This window comes from Mustela lutreola, chromosome 1 (assembly GCF_030435805.1).
Source record: "Mustela lutreola isolate mMusLut2 chromosome 1, mMusLut2.pri, whole genome shotgun sequence".
Classification (NCBI taxonomy): Eukaryota; Metazoa; Chordata; class Mammalia; order Carnivora; family Mustelidae; genus Mustela; species Mustela lutreola.
The window spans coordinates 271707787-271725436 of NC_081290.1; the positions used below are offsets into that span (position 1 = coordinate 271707787).

At 43.2% G+C, this 17650-nt stretch overlaps 1 long non-coding RNA gene across 2 annotated transcripts; it reads left to right on the plus strand.

Annotated features, from left to right (window-relative positions):
* The first annotated feature begins 7518 nt into the window (after nucleotides 1-7518).
* LOC131811897 (uncharacterized) lies at nucleotides 7519-10142 on the plus strand. Of its 2 annotated transcripts, none has more exons than XR_009346158.1 (3): nucleotides 7519-8032; nucleotides 9459-9689; nucleotides 9974-10142. It is a non-coding gene; the product is annotated as an uncharacterized LOC131811897 (long non-coding RNA). The 2 variants fall into 2 exon arrangements; XR_009346159.1 differs by having other exon boundaries at nucleotides 7519-7756.
* Nucleotides 10143-17650: the final 7508 nt, after the last annotated feature.

Below are 17650 nucleotides of genomic sequence, written 5' to 3' on the forward strand. Positions count from 1 at the left end.
GTGGTGGTATCTTTGTATAAGAGAATGACGTGGTCAGATTTGCCTTTTGGAAATCCCTTTGGTCATATTGTAGAGCACACCGTGCCCAAGGTCAAGCATAGATTCAGCCAGTGAGGAAACCATCACCAAAGATCTAGGGAGATGGAGCCGGTAGAAATGGAAAGAAATGGACACTTTCCAGAGATATCTAGAACATAAAGCCAAAAGGACTTGAAACGGATTGGATTCCAGAATCATTGACAAGGAAATCATCAAGGAAGACTCCTACAGTTCTTTTGGGGCAACCAGAAGTTGGTAGCTAGTCCATGAGTTGGGAGTCCTAGAGAAGGATGGGTGTGGGGGAATAAAATCTTGAGTTCAGTTTTGGAATGGTGATTTAACATGCTCTTGACCTATCCAAGGAAAGATGTGGAATAGACAGGTCAGAGCAAGAGGAGAGGAGAGAATGGAGGTAAAAATTGAGAGTCATGGATGTTCAGGCAATATCTGAAGTCTGAATGGGCCTGAATGATATATTCTGGGGAAAGGATGTAGATTGAGAGATCTGTGTGCTGGGAGGATGGCGGGAGAGAGACCGAGCCTTGAGGAACATCAATATGTAAAGCCAGGTGGAAAGGGAAGAGTTAGGGATGGAGACTGAGAGTGACCAGAGGTGTAGAAGCAAAGCCAGGACTGTTCTGTGGACGGTCACAGAAACCAAGGAAAGGGAGAATTTTAGGGAGAGATCATCAACACTTTCTGAGAGATTTATTGAGATGAACTTAAAAAAAAGTTTATTGTTCCATCTCACTAATAATAAGGAGATACAAATGAAAACAATAAGATATCACTGTTTACCCGCCAGATGGTTAGGATTTTCAAGATTAATAATATCCAGGGTGGGCAAGGATAGGGGGAAGGGTTAATCTCACATCTTGTTGGTAGAAATGTAAAGGTACCAACTTTGGGGGTTGTCTTGGCAGCATCTTTCGAAATATAAGTGATACACACTCTTTAACCCAGCAATTTCAATTCTAGGTCTCTAATCCCAGGGAGATACTCAGTTATGTACAAGAGGCTGTGATTACAATATTCTTCACTGCAGGACCGTGTATAAAACTGAAAAACTGTTAATACCATAAATGTCCTTTGGTGGTAAGAAAACAATGCCACATACTATTGAATACCGGGTAGCAGTTTTAAAGAATAAAGTAAATTTATGTACACTTAAATGGAAAGCTCTCCAAGATACTGTGAAGTGAAAAAATAAGTCATAGAACAATATATATAATAAAATACAATTGGTATATGTTCAAAACCCCGTATATTGAACATTTAGATTTATATGTGTATAAATGCATAGAAAAAATGTCTGGGAGCATGTATGGCAAACTGTTAACGATGAACTTAAAAAGTGTTTTAGGGTGAGTAAGGATGAGTGAAGGAAGACTTACTTTTACTTTGGAATGGTTTGCATTTTTTTAAGGATTTTATTTATTTACTTGTCAGAGAAAAGAGCACAAGCAGGGGGAGTGGCACACAGAGGGAGAAGCAGGTTCCCCACTGAGCAGGAAGCCCAATGCAGGACTCGATCCCAGGACGGTGGGATCATGACCTAAGCTGAAGGCAGACGCTTAACTAACTGAGTCACCCAGGTGTCCCAAGAATAGTGTGCATTTTTTAAACAAAAATGTATTTATGAATTGTTTAAGTTTCAGTGTTTTCAGGCTCATAGCGTTCAGAAAGATGAGGATGGATTATCGGTGATGAGTTTTATCTGGGTTGTATCCAGGGAGGAGCTGGTGGGGGCGAAGCCATGTTGTTTACTCCTGTACTGTTATTCTACCGTGACCCCCATTAATTAATCTGTGACAGCTGTGCCTGAGCCAGGCTCTTGGGGGGCGGGGTGGAAAGAAAATGAGCTCGAGGTGTAAAAAGGCTCAGGTGGCGATCCCAGGACCACCGTATACTACCTGAAGCCTTTTCTCATCTGTTTACTCATTGAATTTTGTAAGATTCAATAAGATCATATTGTTGGGTTTTCTTAAGATTTATTTACTTGAGAGAGAGAAAGAACGCACATCAGCAGGGAAAGGAGCAGAGGGAGAGAGAGAGAGGACTTCAAGCAGACTCCCCACTGAGCACAGAGCCTGGCCACGGGGCTCGATCCCACGACCCTGAGATCATGACCTGAACCAAATCAAGACTCTGCCACTCAACTGACTAAGCCACCCAGGCTCCCCAAATGAGATGACATTGTATCATAAGCACCATTCAGGTGGTCACCAACGTTATCTTAACACTAGACCTCGGGGCCCAAAAGCTCATTTACTGTCGCGCATTTCGAAATGACCTCTCCAAGTGCTCATCCCAAGCAGCCACGGCTTGGCGGGGATCTGGTTTCATGACAGGGAGGCTTCCCCTCACCAGCCTGCCTCAGCTGCCTGGTAAAAGCACCTTGAGCAGCTGTGTTGGAGAGGATGCTGAAGGCCAGTGGGCAAGGGCCTCACGGTCCATTAGCAATGTCTGACGCAGATACGGGAGTGTGGCGTGACCACACGTTGTGTCTTCTATATATACCAAACGGAAGACGTAAAGGCTGTCTCTCTGTCACCTTTTCCAGGAATTGGACCACTTATTTCTTTCTTTTCCCCTTTCCACCTTTCTCTTGCTATCTACTGGTTCTATCCAGTCTTTTCTGAAGGGTCATCCCTCTATTATGTCTCCCATGGGTATCTGATCTATGAAGGGCTTCTTGAAGAGAGAAAGGCCTTCAACATACCCACAGAGATGAATCTTTTAATGGTGAGCGAGAGCACAGGGAAACTGAGTCATTGAAGTAGTCGGAGTTTTATCACCACCTTTTAAATCACATCTCAAAGATAGCTTCCTCTTCTGCTCCTTCTACCATCCAAAGGACACTTGAGCAGTTGATGTCTCCAATGACAGCAACTTCCCAGCCTGGACGGGCCCCCCAGTCTGCTTAGGCCACAGGGCAAGCCTGCCCCAAGCGTGGGAAAACCCAAATGAATGTCAACCCCGGTGAGAGGAGGCTTCCGGGACCACCCGCTTCCCACTTCATTTTTTCTCAAACTCCCATCTCATCCCAACTTAACAAACAAGGCGGCATCTGGGCCATAAAACCACTTGTGTGGGGGCACCGGGGTCGCTCAGCCAGTTAAGTGTCATGACTCTTGATTTCACCTCAGGTCTTGATCTCGGGGTCACGAGTTCAGCATCCATGAGGGACTTGCACCATTTCTCCATCCTCACATACACAAGCTAATGTTCCTCACACACTGTCCTTCTCTCAGTGAGTTCTTAATCTTGAAACTGACTTTCCTGGAAGCATGTCCTTCCATTTTGTTTGTATGCTTAGATTTTTTAAATAATGATTTTGTATTACTGGAAAAAAAACCAGAGGGTTTATTTTTTCATTTTGTGGAGGGTGGGGAGGAGCAGACTTCCAAACAGCTTTCTCTGCCTTCATTTTTCACAGCGGGGTGATTTCCTGTTCAGTTGAGTTTACTGGATGACAGCAAGGTACAGTTTAAGACTATTTGTCCTGTTATCCATCACATTTGGTATGATAAATTCATTGTCATTAAATACAAACAACTTTGCCTACATCGTTTGAAAGACTTCAGAGTTAGAAACCATAAAAAGTGAGTGGCAAGAGCCCAACAAATAGGTCCAAAAAGCTGGATAAAAATGGCATTTTTTGTTCATTTGGAAGTGAAACTATCTTATTCTATTTGTCCTAAGTTGCCTTTTTCTTCATTTTTTATTGTTCATTACCATCTCTATTGATTTTCTATTGCTGCACGACAAACTATCACAACACCCATTTATGACCTTGAAGTTTCTGTGGGTCAGGAATCTGGGTATGGCTTCGCTGGGTGCTTTGCTCAGGGGCTCAAAAGGGTGCAATGTAGCCAGGGCTGAGGTCTCATCTGAAATTCAGGGTCTTCTTCCAAGCTTGTGGTTATTGGAAGAATTCAGTTCCTTGCACCTGCTTCTTCAAGACCAGTAGGATCTTCTCTGGTCTCAGGGATGGTCCAAGACACTTTAAAAGCCTCACCTGTTTAGGTCAGGCCCACCCAAGATGAGCTTCCATTTGATTAAATCAAAGTCAACAGATTAGGGGTTCGAATTACAACTGCAAAAAATCCCCTCACCTTTGCCATATAATGTAACCTCTCAAAGGAATGGTGGCCATCATATTCACAGGTCCCACCCACACTCAGGAGAAAGAAATTACACAAGCGTCATTGGAGGTCATCTTGAATTCTGTCTATTGCATCATATTTTTACACTGAGCTACCATGAACAAATGAGAAAATATAAGTAAGCAAAAAAAAAAAAAAAGTAAACAACTGGAAATGCTACCATCTAGAGATAATTTCTCTTAAGGGTTGACTTAGCGCTCTCCACTGTTGCCAAGTACATATGTATTTTGTAATGGGATTATGACATCCATACTCTTCTGGTCCTGACTTTTTCCCCCACTCCCACGTTTTGAAAATATCTTTCTATATCTACACATAATTATCTATTGCATCTATGTTAAAAGCTGTCATATGCTCCAATTTATGAAACTACTATAATTTATTTAAGTAGTACGCTATTGGGGGCAGGGTAGGTTAAATAAACTTTTATTTTTAAGATTTTATTTATTTGTTTGATACAGAGAGAGAGATCACAAGTAGGCAGAGCAGCAGGCAGAGAGAGAGGAGTGAGCAGGCTCCCTGATGAGCAGAGAGCCCGACATGGGGCTTGATCCCAGGACTCTGAGATCATGACCTGAGCTGAAGGCAGAGGCTTAACACACTGAGCCACCCAGGTGCCCCAAACTTTTTATTTTTGAATGGTTTTAATTGACAAGACAATTGGGAATATACACAGATTATAGTTTATAGGACAGAGAGCTCTCATATTCCTCACACTCAAATAAGTTTCCCTTATTATTAACATCTTACCTTAGTATGGAACAATTTTTTACAATTAGTGAATGTCCATTGATAACATCATTATCCACACTTTATTCAGATTTCCTTGGTTTTTATGTAATATCTTTTTTCTGTTACAGGATCCCATTCAGGACACCATATTACATTTTGTCATCATGTCTCCTTAGGCTCGTCTGGACTGTGACAGTTCTCAGACTTCCCTTGTTTGTAACAATCTTGACAGTTTTGAGAAGTCTAATCTGATCCTTTGTAGAATGCATCTCAATTGGGATTTATGCAATGTTTTTCTCATGATTCGACTGAGGTTATATTTTGAGAAGGAAGACCATGGAAGTAAACTACCATTTTCATCTCATTGTACTAAGGATACACACTATCCACATGACTCATCACTACTGGTGTTGACCTTGGTTCACCAGCTGGACTTGGGTTTGTCGTGTTTTTCCACTGTCAGTTTCTCTCCCCCTTTCCCCCTTTCCTCTGCCTTACTCTTTGGAAGAAAGTCAGTCTGTGAAGCCCACATTTCTGGAGCGAGGAGTCTGCTGCCCCGCCTTGGGGACAAAGTATCTACATGAATTATTTGAAATTCTTCTGCATGACAGATAGGTCTCTTCTTCTCCACTTATTTACTTATTCAATCACTTATATCAGTATGGGCTTGTGGATAGTTATTTTATACTCTGGGTTATAATCCAATACTACTCTATTTTGTTCCACCTTTAGCCAATCGGCAGTTCTTTCTGTGCCTCTTCTCTGCAATGTGACCACTGTGGGTGCAGTCTTTGTTTCGTTGAGCGCATCCTTACTTTCTGGCCCGACAAAATGATCCTTGGCTTACCAAGGATACTTGTATATTTCCTGCCCCAGTCCTAGAATCGGCGGTCTGCTAGTTTTTGACACTTGGATCATTTCCAGGATTTTTTAAAAACAATTCCTAAACAAGACTGCAATGAACATCCTTGAAAATTTATAAATGGGTGTATTTGTTGGATGATTTCATTTGAATTATTTAAAAAAAGGCAGAACCTATATTTTTTAAAAAAGGCTTTCTTTATATAAGAAAGCCTATATAAAGGCTTATATAAAGCCAGTGAAAGGATTTTGACCAAACCTCCCTATGTTGCCACTTTGGAAAATAGGCAGTTTCTATTAAGTTAAATGTTCATTGTCTGTATGACTAGCAATTCCAGGTGCAGAAAAAAAAAGCATGTCTACCAAAAATATTAGTACCAAAAATTCATAACAGTTTTATCTACAAAAGCCCCAAACTGGGTCAGTCCCAGTGTCCATCAACAGGTGGATGTATAAACAAACCGTGGTAAATCCAGACCATGAAATATCACTGAGCCATGGAAAGAAATGACCTATTGATGTGTATAACAATGTACAAGCATCTCAAAAATATCCTAAGTAAAAGAAACCAGTCAGAAAAAGAGTACACCCAATATGGTTCCATTTGTATGAAAATCTAGAACAGGTAAAACTAACCGGATAGAAAACTAACTAGTACTTGGGGCAGGGTGGGATGGGTGGGGGAGATTGGCTGCAATCTCAAAGGAATTTTTTTTTTTTTACTATTAACATATAATGTATTATTTGTTTCAGGGGTACAGATCTGTGAATCATCAGTCTTACACAGTTCACAGCACTCACCATAGTACATACCCCAATGTCCATCCCCAACCACCCCATGCCTGCTGCCCCCTCCCCTCCAACATCCCTCGGTTTGTTTCCTGAGATTAAGAGTTTCTTATGGTTTGTCTCCCTCTCTGGTTTCATCTTGTTTCATTTTTCCCCTCCCTTTCCCTATGATCCTCTGTCTTATTTCTCAAATTCTTCATATCAGTGAGATCATATGATAATTGTCTTTCTCTGATTGACTTATTTCACTTAGCATAATAGCCTCTAGTGCCATTCACGTTGTTGCAAATGGCAAGATTTTTGGATTTTTGATGGCTGCATAGTATTCCATTGTGTATTTATACACCACATCTTTTTTTATCCATTCATCTGTTGATGGACATCTAGGCTCTTTCCATAGTTTGGCTATTGTGGACGTTGCTGTTATAAACATTCAGGTGCATGTGCCCCTTCAGATCACCACATTTGTATCTTTGGGGTAAATACCCAGTAGTGTGATTGCTAGGTCACTGGGTAGCTCTATGTTCAACATTTTGAGGAACCTCCATGCTGTTTTCCAGAGTGGCTGCACCAGCTTGCATTCCTACCAACAGTGTAGGAGGTTCCCTCAAGAGAACTTTTTAGGGTGTGGAAATTTTCTAGATCCGGGTTATCAGGTTTATATGTATGTCAGAACTCTGAAGGGTGCGCTTAAAATGGGTGCATTTTACAGTATGGAAATTACACCTCAATAAAGTCGATTTAAAGAAAACAACAAAACTGAGTCCGGATTGCTGGAAAAAAACCCTGCCTTGAAAGGAATAGGCAGGGAGGGAGGCCCCTGCCCTGGGGCGGGCCTTCTCAGGGCAGGGGGTGGGGCCTCTGCCTCTCTTCTCACCCCCTTCACCAACCACAGACTCTAATTCTGATCCTGCCCTGGGCCCTTCTCACTGCCTGACTTCCTGCTGGATGACAGAAGGGATCTCACAGGCTGAAGGAGTCAGCTGCGGGGGCTGGGCTTAGAGAGGAGGAGGCTCCCCCTGCAGTCGGCAAGCCCGGGAGGCTGGAGATGGAGGCTGGAGATGCTTGTGCCACGTCCGCTTGCTGGGGCGCAGGAGAAGGGCTGTAGAGTGTCGGGACCCCCGCAACTCTGCCGCAGAACACCCCCGAAAAAACTTGGCAAAAATGTGAGTGCCTCACTGCCGGTGCAAATGGACAGAGGTTTGTTTGCATAGGGCCACTTAGGGTGGGCTGCCGGCTGAGGAGTGAGCCTCTCTCTGATCCTGCCACAAACAGCAGCAACGTGATATCTCAAAGAGGAGACAGCACCAGGGGCTCCGGGGGGACAGCAGGTCCAGGTGATGCGGCAGAAGTGGCTCTCAGAGGCCGTCAGAGAGACCAGGATCTGAGACTCTGGTCTTAGGGACACGACTGAGGGTCCCCTTCCACCTAAGTGCCGGATGGTAAGCGATGTCTAGGACCAACTTATGGAGATGGGAAGGGGAGTCTTAGCAGAGTGGGAGACTGGGACATTTGTAAGAGCCCAGATCTGCTCCCCGACAAGCAGAATTTTGAGATCTGAGATATTTATGCAACCGAGCTCACTCACTCCTGCGTGAACCTTTGTGGCGGCCTTCAGTGAGTCAGAGGCTCTATTAGTCACTGGGGATTAAGCAGGGGCAAAACAGAAAAATCCCAGCTATCACAGGACGCCCCTTCCGTGACAGCTCTGTGCTGTCATTTCACCCAGAGGTGGGTGCTTTGGAGGAAGATGCGGAGGGGTGAGGAGAACGGGGGAGACACGTCAGTAGGGCTGGTCAGCACCCCCCCACCACTGGAGGAGGCGACACTTGAGCCGCCCACTTTGTACCCACAGGCTGGAGAAACCTGGAGCATATTGGTTCCAGGACCAGTTCCGAGTGGGGCCGTTTCTGGGTCAAAAAAGCATAAGGCTTTTGCTAATACCGCTAAGTTATCCAGAGAGTTTCCGAGGTTGCCTTCTCAAAGGAAGGGGAGAAATGCTATGTGCTTTCGGAGTTCTTTGGAGAGTTTAAAGAGTACGTGTGCGCGTATGTGGTGGGACGATGCCTCCTTGCTCAAATGCTATCTCAGAAGGCACAGTTCAAGTTCATTTCTTCCCACTCACGCCAGACCAAAGACTTTAGGAGCTAACCATTCTCGTGGCTGAAACACCAGTGGGGAGGGCCTGCGTTTCTATCCCAGCTCTGCCACTCATCCGCTCTGCTGCAACTTTGAACAACTTTGCCTACAGCTATGTAAGCCTCCGTTTTCTCATCTGGAAAATGGGCCTTCTAAAATGCTTAGCTCAGAGGGTTGTGTGAGGGTTGAAGGAGATGATCCAAACCAGGCGCCCCGCAGAGCACCCAGCACATAGTAAGTGGCCTCGATCTTCATTCTGCAAAGTCAGCAGTACTGGGGGGGGGGGGTCAGAAGCAGCCCCAAGTACAGGGCAGTGTGCTCCCTCGTGGACACAGAGACGTCGTGGGCCTGCTCCGCCCCTGCTTCCAGACATCAGTCAGTCATTGAAGTTCAGATGTTGTCTGCTAAGGTTTTTCTATCTGGTTTTTACCTGCGTATGAGCTAACCCGACTTTTTTGGTATTTTTAAGATTTTATTTATTTATTTGACAGACAGAGATCATAAGTAGGCAGAGAGGCAGGCAGAGAGAGAGGGGGAAGCAGGCTCCATGCTGAGCAGAGAGCCTGATGGGGGGCTCGATCCCAGGATCCCGAGATCATGACCTGAGCTGAAGGCAGAGGCTTTAACCCACTGAGCCACCCAGGCGCCCAAGCTTACCCAACTTTAAAAAGACCCCCGAATGATATGCATATCTGTGTCTGTGTGTGTGTATGATTTTTTTTCTCTTAGGAAAAGGAACAAGGATTTTTCCACACGCCCCTAAGCAAAACCAGCTGAGCCGAGTTAACTCAAACTTCTCAAAAACCATTCACCTCTGCACTTCGACCAGATATGGAATGCTTCAACCCTAAAGTATTCTGGAGGCGGGGGGGGGGGGCTGTCAGAAAACCCACAAGTGATTTGGAACAGGGTCAGAGTGAAATCATCGTGAGTCCAAGCACATTTCAGCCACCAGACTCGGTAAGTTTTCATTGTTTACTTGCATCTGTTTGTGGTTTTTTTTTTTTTTTTTTTAGACCCAAAATGCAGATACAGCCATTATTTTACTTGGAACTCAGACATGAAATGTTCTGCCCCACCCTCCCCGCATACTTTGTATCATAACAACCACTTCTCCCACCTGCTGGTGTCTCTCCTTGTGCCAAGGTCCCCGGACTAGGCAATCACACTTCAGTGCTTCTTTAAACTTCATACCAGAAGATGAGCTGCTCCCTCATACTCACCTCTCCTCCTCCCCACCTCAGGGTGCCATGTCCACAGCAGGAAACCCTAATCTGGAAAACCCTTCTGAGCCTGAGCCGTGGAAGGGGACAGCTCCCAAACGCTGATCTGTGAACCGAGTTTTCACGCATCCCTGGTGAGGTTAGAGAAACAGGAACGATACAGAGAGGTTTCTGTAACACCAAACGTATTCCACGTCTCACTCGTAAACCATGTCCTTGTTACTTTTTGTTTTCAAATATTCTTTTGTGAGAGTTAGTGAAAATATATGGAGGTGAGTTGTGTTTTTTTGCTTTTTTTTTTATACTGTCCTACTTTAGCAAAATAAAAAGTTGGCAAACTTAGGCTCATTGAAATACATTCTGAGATCTTTGCAGTCTATAAGCTACACAAGTCTGGGAATCACCGGGAAAAAGAGACAGCCTCGCGCGTGTCCTGAAGATGCATGTGAACTGGATATGTGCTCCGTGCTGGGCTCCTGCACGCCATTTCCTCCCACTCTTGCGACCACACTGTGGCCAGGGTGACAGCTGTTCCATGTGATGAGTGAGGCCTCTTGCCAGTTAAGTGTGTTAAGTGACTTGCCCAAGACCACTTAGCTAGGAAGGGGGAGAGGGGTGAGTCGGGATTTGAACCCTGGCTGCCAGAAATTCCATCCAGCGTGGCCTCCTCTACCTCACGACGTCTGGTCCTGCCTTCCCTCAGCAACAATGAATTCAGAAAAGCATCTAAAATCGACGTGGTGAAGAGTCTTCTTCAGAAAGCCTCTGTAAATAAATACATTCATAGATCAAAAACAAACCCTTCCATCCACCGACAGAGAGAGAAGGAGATGGACTATGGTACTGCGTGGTTGATGCACTTTCAGTAAACACAAGGGCTGAAATCAAGAAAGTGTTCAGTGCTGAATGGTCAGGAGAGCTGATTCATAACACAAGGGGCAGAGGCGGGTCCTGGCACATTAGCTGCCCTCTTCAGACGCGCAGTCCTCAGAACAGGAACCGGACGCGGCAGCGGCTGCCTCATTATCAGACAAGGATAAAGAAAGTGACAGTCTAGGGAAAAACAAGAGTGATTAAGGGATGGAAGAAGCCATGAGTAAAGATGAAGAAATAATTATAGAGCTTAGCTAACTCATAAATCAAGAACGATCATTCCATCTACAAGCACCAGCAAGGTGAAAAGAACCAAAGCAAAAGATGGGCTGTTTAGGGTACATTAAAAGAAATGGAACAATGGCCGGAATTAAGAGAGTGTTAAAAGCCCCAAGTCAGGGACAAGATGAGTCACTGTGAAAAATCCACCTCCCCCCAGGGGAACGGGCCAAAGCCTCAGGGCGGTAGAAGTGCCGAGGAGATTGGAGATACCTGTGGGGAGCAGTCCCTCTCTGGGCCCTGCAGGACAATGATCTCCCACCGGAGTCTTTTCCTCTGGCCTCTTTCACACCTTCACTCCTCCTCCTCCACTTCAGGAAGACAGGATGACAATTCGAGGAGAAAAACAGAGCCAACAAATATCACAAGCTGTCATAACATAAGCCGGGATGGGTCTGACCTGGGGCCATGACAGAGGAGCACTAATGATCTCCGAGAAACCAGTCCCATTTCAGAGTGATCCTGGGGACACAGGCCCTCGCAGGCTTTCCCCTGGAGCCTTGCAGGGGATTGGGTGACCCAGGCTTATTTGTCCAAAACCAGCTGTCGCAGGATTAACTGCTAGCTCAAAAGGGGTTCGCTCCCCATCACTGTAGGCAGAGGAAGGTGAGATCTGGGCAGAGTTTCAGCCTCCACCAGCCTCTGGAATGTTCTGCCTATACATGGTTTTTTATAAAGCCCTAAAAATGCCTGAGAAATGCTTGGGTCCTGACACCCAGAAAAGGATAGAAGACAAGGTTTTTGCCTGCTTTCCACTGAGAACAAGTCATTTGGGCCAAACTGGGAAGAAGAGGTCCTCATCCTGAAAAGCCTCCCAGAACAGGAATTGGTTCAGGAGTTCAAAGGTTAAAATGTAGATTCAGGGGAGAGTCTAGAGCTTGGACATGTGAGAGAGCAGGTGAAGGATAGCTCCTTCTTGAGAGCGCCCAGAACCCTAGGGGAGACTGACCAAAAGCAACAGAGGTGGAAAAACCTAGAAACCTGGTCAAGCTTGTATTCCAAGGACCCCATTACAAGTTTGTTGCATTGTCCTGCCTATCACTGATGTTCCCTGGAGATTTAGCATCCCAGTGCAACTAAATAAACTAAATAGTGCAACTAAATAAACATAAAAACAATGGGAAGATAGGCTCAAAGAATCACGGGAGCTAACTAAGGCACAAGGCAGAAGTGATAAGCATACAGAGGGCAGGGAACCTGACTACAGATCCTAGAGAATGTTCTCCCCACATAGCTCCGAGCATTTAAAGGATAAATGATGACAGCTAAAATGTCAGGCATTTTAGGGCACCTGAGTGGCTCAGTTGGTTGGGTGACTGCCTTCAGCTCAGGTCATGATGCTGGAGCCCCGGGATCCAGTCTGGCATCCGGCTCCTGGCTCTGCGGGGAGCCTGCTTCTCCCTCCCTCCCTATCTTGCTTTCTCTCTCTCTCAAATAAATAAATAAAATCTTTTTTTTTTTTTTAAAGGCATTTTAAAATAGTGACAACCCTCAGAAGGAGTGGTTCCATCTTTTTTTCAATTTCTCTCCTTGGTCTCTTGGTAATTGATTAAGATAGATTGATTGACTGACTTTACTTCATAAAACGGGCAGTCCAAGTTTTTAGTCTGACCTGCTTCTCAGAATGGCCTGTTGGCTTTAAGTGAGCTAAAGGGAAGTAATGGAATACCCTGGTTGGGAACGTCGTGTCCAGCCACTGGACCCGGCTGGCCCCACGGTGGGGCTTGCCAGGTGGCACCCTGGGCGCTTCCTCTCAGGGACCACCTTTGCAGGCTAGCATTCATTCCCCAAACCGGCGGTCACCTAGTACAGACGGCAGGCAAGGCACATAGTCGGCCTCTGCGTGAGAAACAAAACCACACAGGATGCAGGAATCGGAGGTCCTTTAGGACAGTAGGGGTGTTGTGTTGGTTTGGGTTTTTTTTCCTATCCCTCAGTAACTACCCCTAAGAAGAGGGATACTGCAAGCCACCATGAGTCATTTGCTAGTTAGTATAAGTGAAGGCTCAGGAATGAAGTTAGTGTAAGTGTTGAGAATGAGAGAGAGAGAGAGAGAGAGCAAGAAGACACAGGTCTGTAGGAGGAAGCCCCATCTGGGGAATGGACAGGAAGGACGTGGGAAGACCAGAAGAACCGAAGACAAGCCATGTAACTTCGAGAACTAATTAAACACGTACATGCATGCACACACATACACACACATACACAGAGGATAAAAACTGACAAGGCTCCTCCTTGGAGCCAGGGATGAAAGCTATAAGCCTGAACCCACAGGGTTACCGCGTGCCTGCGAGAGCACAGGAGGCAGGTGAATGTGAACACGGATCTGTAAAACCATGTGACAAATGTTACAATAAAGTTAAAGACAGGGATAATGGATGTGATTTTTAAATGAACCGTGCATTCGATAATGGATTTGTACCCAAATTAAAAATCCTGACTATGACAATTCTACTGCAGCCCTGTGAGAGTATGTCCTGACCTTGGAAAACATACACAGAAGTATTTCCGGTTAAAGGGATTGTTTTAAAGGCACATCTGAAGAGCACAGAGGATGGAAGACTGACTGCAAGGGGTGAGGAGGCGGGGAAAGGAAAGAGGCTTCACCAAGGATTTGACTACTGAGTATGGTGTGCAAAAGAGAAGGGGTTCATGAGAAGAGGGGTTGTCCTAGAAATTGAGTTCAGCAATGTATAAAAAGTATAATACATCATGATCAAGCTAGGCTGATCCTAAGAATGCAAGAGTGATTTAACATTGGGAAAGCTATTAATGTAATTCACCACATTAACAGATAAAGAAGGAAAACTGTATGATTATCTAAATAATTGTAGAAAAAACATTTGCTAAAATTAAGCACCAATTCATAATGAAACTTTCTACCTGATAGAATTTTTTTTTTTTTTTTTTTACCAAATAAGTACAGCAAACATCATTCTTCAAACATCATTCTTGAAGATGAAATGTTAGAAGCATTCTTTAAAAATCAGGAACAAGACAAAAATGTCTGCAAGTCTTCTTTCCAGCATTGTACTTGAGGTCCTATCCAGTACAGTAAGAAAAGAAAAAAAATTAAAATGTGTAAGTTTTGGAAAACAAAAAACAAGACTGACATTATTATAGATAATATAGTTGTTTACTAGAAAACAAAAGATTTTATAGATAAGTTACTGGAGTTAATTTTTTAAAGTTTAACAAGGTGGGTGGATAATATGAATCAATTGCATTTCTAAACTCCAAAAATAAACAGAAGGCATAATTTCAAAAGATGCTAATTATAATAGCAACCAAAATTAAGGTACTTGGGAATAAACATGATGTAAGGTGTGGAAGACCTTTATAAAAAAAAAAACAACGAACTTTATTGAAAGGCATTAGATAAGAGTTAAGTAAATGGAGAGATGAACCATATTCATGGATAAAAAGTCATAATGTAAAAATGATGTCAATTCTCTTCCAGCTGATCTATTGAGTCAACTCAAGTCCTTATCTCAAGAGGTGTTTTCAAGTTACTTGACAAGATAATTCTAAAACTTATATGGAAGGGTAGAGTCCTAGAACTAGTCAAGGTATTCTTGAATAGAGAATAAGGTGTAGAGAACTTTTCTACTATATATAAAAACATAATATAAAGTAAGGAATATAGTGTGGTATAGATATAGGGACAGACAAATTCTCCAAAGGAATGGAACAAAATACTCCAAAGCAGATCTACTTGAAACCTTGGAATACCCTATGGAAACTTGATTTATGACAGATGACACAGCAGACCACCAGAGACAGGATGAATTATCTATTAAATGGTGCCCATAATTTATTGTTCATGTGGGGAGAGGGGAAAGAAGATGGACCTCTATCTCACACCATATCCTAAATGAATTCTGTGTAAATTAAAAGCAAAACATACAAGGTAACACTTTTAAATTTTTAGAAGAAAACATAGAATTTCTTTAAGAAATCAAAAAGAGAAGGACTTTTTATACAAGGTAAAAAATATGTTAATCATAAAACAAAAGACTGACATATTAGAATATATTTTCATCAAAATATATCTTAAATGGGGCATCTAGGTGGCTCAGTTGGTTAAGTGTCAACTCTTAACTTCAGCTCAGGTCAATGATCTCAGGGTCGTGAGATCGAGCCCCAGGTCATGCTCTGAGTTGGGCATGGAGCCTGTTTAAGATTCTCTTTCCCTTTCCCTCTGCCCTTCCCCCCCAAAAAAGATATATATAGATATTTTAAAGAAAGTGAGAAGGCAAGCCACAAAATGGGAGAGGATGTCTGTAATGCATTAACTGACCAATTAATATATAAGAAACTTTTCCTATAGCTGTCTGCATGCTCATTTCCTTGTCTCTTTCAGAACTTTTACTCAAATGTCATGTTTTGAATAAAACCTTCCCTGACCACTGTTTTAAAAACTGCAAGTTCACCACCACTCCTGGCCCTGCCTATTGGCCTTTCCTGCATTATTTTTAGCCGTAACATTTATCATTACCATACATACTATATATGAGACTAAATAATTTAATTGCCTATCTCCCCTTCTCCTCAGCAGACTGTAAACTCTGAAAGGAGACCAGGAATTTTGATCTCTTGTGTTCAAAGCTGCATTCCCAGCATACAGAAGAGAGCACATAGCAGGTTCTCAATAAATGTGCATTGACTACAAACACTTACAAACCAATAACAAAAATACCAAAAACCCAACAGAAAAATCAGCAACGGGCTTAAACAAGGCATCTCAGAAAGAAAAGAAAGAAAAAAAAAAAACAAACCACAACTTGTCAATACAAGTAAAGTAAAAAGGTGCTTGAATTTACGAATAATCAGGGAAATGCAAATTAGGACCAAAATGAGATACTCTTTTGCACTCAGCAGATTGGCAAGCGTTAAGAATCCTGACAATACTAAGTATCTGCATGGATGAGGGGCACAGGAAACTTGTACACTTCCTCAGGGGAGTGTGAATTATTTCCCTCTTTAGAAAACAATTGGGGATTATCTTGTAAAATGAACATGTGCTTAGCCTGCCTGTCGGTTTCTCTGTTCTTAGGTTTATACCCTGGAATAATGCCACTCAAGGTGCAGCCCAGAGACTGGTGCCAGGAAGTAAATGATCTGTGATAAGCCCTCATGAGACAAGTACAAAAATTGAAAGTCAGCATTTAGAAAATGCAACAGCAACTTGAGGTTGCCAACTTCTATTTATGTTTCAGACATTTTTTATCATAGTAAAATAGATGTAACATAGAAGTTGACCATTTAGGGGCACCTGGGTGGCTCAATCAGTTAAGCGGCTGCCTCTTGATTTCAGCGCAGGGCATGATCTTGGGGTCCTGGGATCGAGCCCTGCATCAGGCTCTGCGCTCAGCAGGAAGTCTGCTTGAGATTCTCCCTCTCCCTCTGACTCACCAACTGCTTTCTCTCTTCTCTAAAATAAATAAATACATCTTTTTTTTTTTTAATGGGCCATTTAAAACCATTTTTAAGTGTGTAGCTCAGTGGCATTAAGTCCATACACACTGTTGTGCAACCACCACCACCATTCATCTCTAGAACATTCTCATGACCTTCCCCAACAGAAATCCCACACCCATTGAACAACAACCCCTCATTCTCCCTGCCCTCTCAGCTCCCAGCAACCATTCCACTTTCTATCTCAGTGAATTTGACTCTTCGAGGTACCTCACGGGAGTGGAATCATAGACTATTTGTCCTTTTGTGATTGGATTATTTCACTTAATTTAATGTCCTCATGCTTCGTCCTTGTGGTAGCACGTGTCAGGACTTCCTTCCTCTTTAAGGGCTGAATGATAGTCCATTGAATATACACACATTTCATTTATCCATTCATCCATCAGTGAACAGTTGGGCTGTTTCTGTCTTTTGTCTATTTTAATTAACGGCCACAACATATTTACTGAAATATATGTCTTTGCATATAATAACATTTCATTTTCCAGGGAATCATGTTCATGGTATTTTACGAAAGTATCAGTCTGGCACAGATAGGAAAACAAGTTCCACTCTACCCACAGATAGTTCAAGAAGCACCATCCTGGAGTAAAGGCTTCCAAACTTTTCTAAAAACCATAGTGAGAAAACTCTTCATAGCACAGCCTGGGACCCACAAACCTAACCGAAAAGGAAGTTTCACGAAGCAATACTTCACATGAAATGCACTAACGTCGTTATAGCTCTCTTTCGTTAAAAAAAAAATCATGGTTGAATCTATTAAATTGATTTCACAGCCCACTAAAGATCATGAATCTCAGTTAGGAAAGCCGTGCTCTCGAGAAATCCATCCACAGGTGTGTCAGGAGCTATGTGAAAGAATATTCCCAGTAGCGTGCTTCAGAGAAGCCAAAAAAAAAAAAAAAAAATACCATCCAAACATCCATCAATAGGAAGCTAAACAAATAAATTGTGATATATTCACCTAATAGAATATTACAGGGGCCCAATCAATGTTTATTGAATGAATTAATAAACAGCTGTGAAAATGAGCTATTTGGATGAATCTTAGAAATACAATGCAGAGTG